The sequence below is a fragment of the Haliotis rubra genome, unplaced genomic scaffold (assembly GCF_003918875.1).
Source record: "Haliotis rubra isolate DU_JTF1 unplaced genomic scaffold, ASM391887v1 Scf665, whole genome shotgun sequence".
NCBI lineage: Eukaryota > Metazoa > Mollusca > Gastropoda > Lepetellida > Haliotidae > Haliotis > Haliotis rubra.
The window spans coordinates 213,276-221,464 of NW_025767374.1; positions in this window are offsets into that span (position 1 = coordinate 213,276).

An 8,189-nucleotide genomic window follows, 5' to 3' on the forward strand; every position below is an offset into this window, starting at 1 on the left:
TCCACGTAGTGTCATATGCCTTTTCAAGATGAAAAAAGATAGACACAGCGTGTGGTTTATTAATTAGAGCGTTTTTCACAAATGATTCCAAACGTACTAGGTGATCGACAGTACTTCTGTTTTTTACGGAAACCACAGTGTATATCTGTTATAAGGTTATTTGTTTCCAAGTACCAAAGAAGTCGACTATTAATCATGCGTCCCATGGTTTTGCAAACACAGCTAGTGAGAGAAATTGGTCGATAATTCGAAGGATCCGTTTTGATCACGTACAGGGTTAGGGATCAGGACAATTATAGCATCACGCCATGAAGAAGGAAACTCTCCAGAAGTCCAAATATCATCAAAGATATTCAAAAGGGTCTCTAAACATGATTCCGGTAAATGCTTCAGAAGTTGATAATGAATGTTATCAGCTTCTGTAGCAGTATCGTGGGCCTGGTCAAGAGCAGTATGGAGCTCATGAGTCGAAAACACCTCATTATAATCTCCTCCATTATCTGAAGTAAAATTAATAGGTTTCTTTTCCTGCTGTTTTTGACACTTTTGGAATTGAGGTACATAATTTTAGGAAAAAGAATGTTGTTCCAGTGTTTCGCCAAGTTTATTAGCAATATCAGAGTTATTAGTTAATAACTGATCACTGTCTTTGAGATTGTGAATACTAGATCTAGAGCCCTTACCTTTGATTTTCGGGATCATATTCCATACCTTAGAAATCGGCGTACGTGAATTAATTTTCGATACATAGTTTCGCCAAGATTCACGTTTATTTTGTTTAAAAGTATGCCGTGCTTTAGCATTGAAATTTTTTAATTTGTTCAAGTTATGGACCATAGGATGGCGACGGAAGTAATGCTCAGCCTTTTTCCGTGCCTTGCAGGCCTGTTTGCATTCGGCATTAAACCAAGGTTTTCGTATGTGAGGATTTGCAGAGGACTTTGGGATACACTCGTCAGCTATGTTGTTTAGTTCATCAGAAAAAATTATCTCATAGCATCAGGGGCACCCATGAAGAGCCACCTCCTCGTGGTGGGTGTTGGGTCATGCTAAGCGCCCTTCAACCCCCCGTTGTGGACCCGGGGGGATATTTGGTCCACCAACCCGTTTGCCATGGGTTGCGCCCCTGTGTCGGTGGAGGACGGGAGTCTGGTGGTTGAGGGCACTGGGAGCCTGGAACCGTGTTCCTTTTGCCCAACATACCACTTCGGCCCTTACTTCACCTGGACAGGTGGTGGAACTGGCCCGGTTCCATCAATTGGCTGGTCACGCCAAGCCCTGTGCGTGGTGACTATATTGCACATTATATTATCATTGGGTCTTGGATTTTTTGGATCTACTGTGTTTGAAATGTTATTACTTTAAATTGCCTAGAGTCCTGTGCCAGAATGCGGTGGCTCATGGGCCAATCTGGTGATAATAGACCTCTGGAATCTGTGATTCTTGGGAATGGTGTCATGGGCCGAACCAGTCTGGCATTTATTCTTTTAGTTTTCCATAGCTTTTCAAGTCTTTGTCTCTGGAGTATAACACCCCTGTATCCCTGGTGTCAGCATCTAGGAGATCCGGTGCTATTAGACACTGTCCTTGTTGACACTCCGTGGTGGGTGGGGAGCACGGGTGCTGAATCTATTTACAATTATCATGGATCCCACTCCATCTGGTTCATTGCGAAACGAAAAAAAGCGAAGTTTCGAACATGTTGATGACCCTTCAAAAACTGTTTCCTCGAATTCTGACTCATGGGCTCGTTTCCTTGTGATTGAGGCAACTGATTTTCTGCCTATAAAACTAAATCCTTTTGCAATATCTAAGGCTGTTTCTGGAATTTGTTGAGATGTTAAGAACGTCACCCGTCTTCGTAGTGGTTCACTTCTGATGGAATGTGCACGGAGACAGCAGTCTCTTAATCTTTTGTCCATCAAAACTTTTACCAATATTGAGGTTGCTGTGTCTGTGCACAGAACATTAAATTCATGTCGAGGAGTCATTCGCGACAGAGCTCGCTGTCTGTCGACATATCAGAGGATGATATTGCTGCAGAGCTTGTAGATCAAGGTGTAACCACTGTAAAACGTTTCACCGTCAAGAGAGAGGGTACCCTTGTGAAAACTAATACCTATCTCTTGACGTTTGCCTGTGCATCTTTACCACAGTCCATTAAGGCAGGATACTTTAATATCGGAGTGGATGTGTATGTCCCCAGTCCACTCTGGTGTTATAAATGCCAGAAATTTGGTCATGGATCCAACTCTTGTCGTGGCTCTGTGGTGTGTCATCGCTGTGGTGTGTCATCGCTGTGGTGACAATCATGAACACGCAGACTGTGACAAAGAGTTTAAATGTGCAAACTGTTCTGGCCCACATGACTCTTCATCCAAATCCTGTCCCGTTTGGCAGACGGAATAAAAAATAATGAACCTGAAGTGCGAAAAGAACATCCCATACCTTGACGCTAAAAAAACTCTTTAAAAGTGAGAATCCGACTCCATTACATCCGTCATACTCTGCTGCAGTAACTCGGTCTGTAATGACATCCTCTGTTACCTGTCAAACAGATCTGACTTGGGTCAAGTCAGAGAAGCCCATGAATTCTTCTTCACCCTTACCCTCGACATCCCGAGCCACTCAATCTCCATCTGCCTCTCAGACCTCATCTGGATCTCAGACTTCATCTGTCTCTCAGTCTTTATCAGACTCTCAGACTAAGACTCAGCCAGAGACATCACAAGCGTCAGCTCAACAGTCAAGCACTGGTCATTTGCCCAAAAAGAAAGGAACAAAATTCAACAGGAAACAACATTTACCAACTGTCCCAATACCTTCAGAGGTTCCTTTTGAGAACCCCTTTGAACCTCTAGATATGGAGGTGTCACCGTCCACTCAGGACACACGGAGGAGCTCCACTTCCTCACATTCACGCGGACGATCACCAATTGAGGCACCATGACTCAATTGTCCACTATAATTCAATGGAATTGTAGAGGACTCAAACATAATTTCAATGAGATTCAATTACTAACACAGGATTTTCAACCGTCAGCTATATGTATCCAAGAGACATATCTAAAACATACAGATAACTTTATTCTGAGACGGTATAGTGATTATCACTCTTTCTCTCCTCCAGGAGACAAAGCAACTGGAGGTGCTTCCATTTTGGTACGGCAAGGGATAATACGCAGCCCTGTTCATCTTAGTACAAATCTTCAAACTGTTGCTGTTCGCATCACCCTGCATATTGCATTGACTCTGTGCAGTTTATACATTCCTCCCTCTACTGATATTAGACAGTCGGATCTTAAAAACCTATATGAACAGCTTCCGAAGCCATGCCTCATCATTGGCGATCTGAACGGTCACAAGCCGCTTTGGGGAGGTGACCATACTAATACAAAAGGTAAAATCCTTGAGGAATTCATTTCTGATAATAATCTGTGTATTTTTAATGATGACTCAGCCACTTATTTACATCCAGCTACGGGAACATATTCTTCCCTGGATCTATCACTCGCCGATTCCAACGTATATAATGAATTTGAATGGGGGGTTCATGATGACCTATGTGGGAGTGATCACTTCCCCACCATTCTCAAAGCAGTCAACCCTGGTGATGAACCACCTTTATCACGACGGAATTTTGCCAGTGCTAACTGGTCATTGTATCAGACACTATGTACTGATCACTTAAAACATGACATTTTTGCGAACAGCGAAGATCCTATACAGTTATTTTCAGATATACTGAACAACATTGCTGACCAAACTGTACCAAAGTCCTCTGCAATTCCACACCTTCGTAAGCCATGGTTCAATAATGACTGTAAACAGGCCAGAAAGTGTAGGAAAAAAGCTGAAAAGTATTTTCGCCGACATCCTACTGTCCATAATCTAGACAAAGTTAAAATTTTAAATGCTAAGGCTAGACGTGCTTTTAAACAAAATAAGCGTCAGTCTTGGTGAACTTATGTTTCTAAAATAAATTCACGCACACCTATGTCAAAGGTGTGGAACATGATTCAGAGAATAAAGGGCAAAGATTCTAAATCTACTGTTCACCATCTGAAGGATGGTGATAATGTATTAACTGATAAAACTGACATTGCCAATAAACTTGGTGAAACTCTCGCCAAGCACTCATCTTCATCCAATTATGTCCCTGAGTTTCAAAACTTTCAGAAACAACAGGAGAAGAAAAGGTTACATTTTAACTCAGACAATGGTGAAGATTATAATGAATTATTTTCACTACATGAGCTACATACCGCCCTTGAGCAAGCTCATGATACAGCAACAGGGGCTGACGATATCCACTATCAGCTCCTGAAGCATTTGCCCGAACCATGTTTGGAAACATTGCTAAATATTTTTGATTCAATATGGACTTCAGGGAATTTCCCAACTTCATGGCATAATGCCATTGTCGTCCCCATTCCAAAACCCGGCCAGGATCATACTGATCCATCAAATTACAGACCAATCTCTTTAACGAGTTGTGTCTGTAAAACCATGGAACGAATGGTAAATAATAGACTGACATGGTATCTTGAAACCAATAACCTTATAACCAATATTCAATGTGGTTTCAGGAAAAACCGTAGTACCATTGATCATCTGGTACGACTAGAATCCTTTGTTAAAAATGCTATAGTGAATAAACAACATGCTGTATCAATTTTCTTTGATCTTGAGAAAGCTTATGATACGACCTGGAAGCATGGCATTTTGAAGGATTTACATGATTTTGGTTTGAGAGGTCGTTTGCCTCTTTTTATATCACAGTTTTTAAAAGACAGGCAATTTCAAGTCCGAGTGGGTTCAACCCTGTCTGACCATTATAATCAGGATCAGGGTGTGCCGCAAGGCAGTATTTTGTCTGTCATATCGTTTAGTATAAAGATAAATAGTTTATCAAAAGTTTGAGACTTTGGTCTGAGACTTTGTCTTGGGTCCTTTCGAACTTCTCCTCTTGACAGTCTCTACATCGAGGCTGATGAGCCATCTCTTACACAACGTCGTATAAAATTAACTTTACAGTATATTACAAAACTTTATTCCAATGAGTCAAACCCTGCATATAACTGTGTCTTTAATCCATTATATGAAGATCTGTATAACAATACGCAAGGCAGTATTTTGTCTGTCACATTGTTTAGTATAAAGATAAATAGTTTATCAAAAGTTTTAAATGATTCAATTGATAGATCATTATTTGTGGATGATTTTAATATCTCTTGTCGTGGTAAAAATATGCACACTATTGAACGACAACTGCAGTTGTGTTTAAATAAAATAAATAAATGGTGTCTTGAAAATGGCTTTAAATTTTCTAAGTCAAAAACTAATTGTATACACTTTTGTAGGAAATATAAGCCTCATAAGGACCCAGAACTATTTTTAAATGGTATTCCCATTAAAGTTGTCAAGGAGGCCAAGTTCTTGGGTCTAATTTTCGACTCCCATTTGACTTTCCTTCCGCATATCAAAACCCTAAAAACTAAATGCCTGAAGGCACTCGATTTATTGAAAGTCGTTTCTAATTCAAAGTGGGGAGGGGACCAAACTACCCTCCTACACCTGTATAGATCACTTGTCCGCTCGAAGCTTGATTATGGCTCCATCGTGTATGGTGGAGCCTGTAAAAGCAATTTAAAACTATTGGATTCTAACCACCACCAAGGTCTGAGACTTTGTCTTGGGTCCTTTCGAACTTCTCCTGTTGACAGTCTCTACGTCGAGGCTGATGAGCCATCTCTTACACAACGCCGTATAAAACTAACTTTACAGTATATTACAAAACTTTATTCCAATGAGTCAAACCCTGCATACACCTGTGTCTTTAATCCGCTATATGAAGATCTGTATAACAAGAAGCCTTCTCTTGTTCCGCCTCTTGGTATCAGAGTGAAACCTTTCCTTTCTGCTGCTGGCATTGAGCCAGAACATATAGCTCCTTCCCGTTTTCTTTCTTCTCCGCCTTGGCAAATTGGTTAGGCCACAAGTTGATCTAACATTAACTACATTTAAAAAGTCAGAAACAAATGAATTACAGTATAAACAAGAATTTAGTCAATTAAGAAATAAATATAATACATACAATTCCTTATTTACAGATGGGTCCAAGGATGGTGGCGCAGTGGCATGTGCCACTGTCATTGGATCCCGAACAATATCTTCTAGAATACCGGATAACAGCTCTATATTTACAGCAGAAGCAAACGCCATCTTAACAGCTCTTAAATATATCAATAAACACCGTAAATATAAACAATACATCATCTTTTCAGATTCTCTTTCGTGTCTTCAGGCTATTAAAAATCTTTCTTGCAAACATCCACTTTTATTAGAAATTATTGAATTGTACAATGAACTTGCTACTGGCCAATGCGACAATGGTTACCCAGCCACGTTGGCATTTCTGGGAACACGATGGCTGATATTGCTGCTAAGGCAGCCCTCAACAAATCTGTGACACCACTTCTTATCCCATACTCTGATTATAAATCCAGCATTAGAACATACATCCGCGATCTAATGCAAAAGAAATGGGACACCCAAGTAGGTATTAATAAATTACATGGAATAAAACCCTACATTGGTTACACCTACTTGGGTTGTCAGTCCAGATTTGAAGAGGTCATTATGCGACGATGTCGCATTGGCCATACCAGATATACTCATGAATATTTATTGAAAGGCGAAGATCCTCCGTTTTGTATCCCTTGTGATGAAAGGATCACAGTCAAGCATGTCTTGCTTGACTGCACTGAATATTCCATCACAAGGGATATCTATTTCAAATCCAAAACTATGAAGGATCTTTTTAATAATGTCAGTTCTCATTTAATTATTGCATTTTTAAAAAAATTAGACTAGTTGAGTGATTTGTAAATAGATATATATATTTTATTATTGGTAGTTTAGATTAGTAACTGAGATTGTTAGTGGCTGTATCCTCAAAGGGGGTTGAAGTATTGTAAAATTATTGTCCTCCTGAGAGGGTACGTAAGTCCCAAAACATTTAGTCAATCTAAGTGTACCTGCTTTTTAATCGTAGAATAAGTGTGTTTTTATTTATAGCTAGATTTCTCTTCTGTCGCCAATGGCTGAAGGGATGGTGTAAATCCAACTAGGATCCATGCAGGTAGCAAAAGTAATGTAAGTCCCCATGGTTCCTAGTATGGTGATCTACCTTCAGTTGTTGGCGATCTATAGCCCGTTTTTATATTGTATTGTCTTCGTAAATAAAATAGTTTTACGTGTTCATGCTAGTTTTATACTCCATCTGTGATACTCTAGTTATTTTACAGTCCTTCGCTGACTGATTATTTAGCAACTTTAATTTATTATTTATATAAAACATTTCTCGTCACTATATGGCTGAAATATTGCCGATGTGACGTTAAATATTAACTCACTCACTCACTCACTCACTCACTCACTCACTCACTCACTCACTCACTCACTCATAGCATCAGGAACATTAAAAAAAAGCTCTGGTTTAAGTTTGTCAGTACAGAGAGTTTCATGTAAAGGCTAGTTTGCCTTTTTAAAGTTCCATCTTGATGATGGAGGAACGTCAGATGGGTTCACGGGTTTTAATTTTGTTGGGAAATGGTAACTTCCACAGAGGTCATCGTGGACAGACCATTCAAATTCACTCAATAGGTCGGAGTCAGTAATCAACAAATCCAGAGCGGAATATGTTCCTGTGCCAGGATGTAAATATGTCTTTGAACCGTCATTATAAATGCATAGATCATTATTTGAGATGAAATCCTCCAGTAATTTACCTTTGTTGTTTGTATTAGTACCACCCCATAGTGGGTTATGGCCATTTAAATCACCCACGATTAAACAGGGTTTAGGTAGTTGATCATAAAGAGCTTGTAGATCATTTATCTGAACAGCAGATGAAGGTGGAATATACAATGAACAGAGAGTAAATGCAACTTGTAATGTAAGTCGCACTGCCACGGCTTGGGGATTGGTTTTAATTGTGACTGGGCTATGGATAACATTATTCCTGACCAGGATAGATGATCCACCAGTAGCCCTATCGTCCGGAGGAGAAAAATAGTAGTATGCATTAAAATGATGTAGGTCAAAATTATCTGTCTGCTTTAGATATGTTTCTTGAATGCAGAATACCGACGGATTAAAATCTTTGATTAATAGTTGTAAATCGT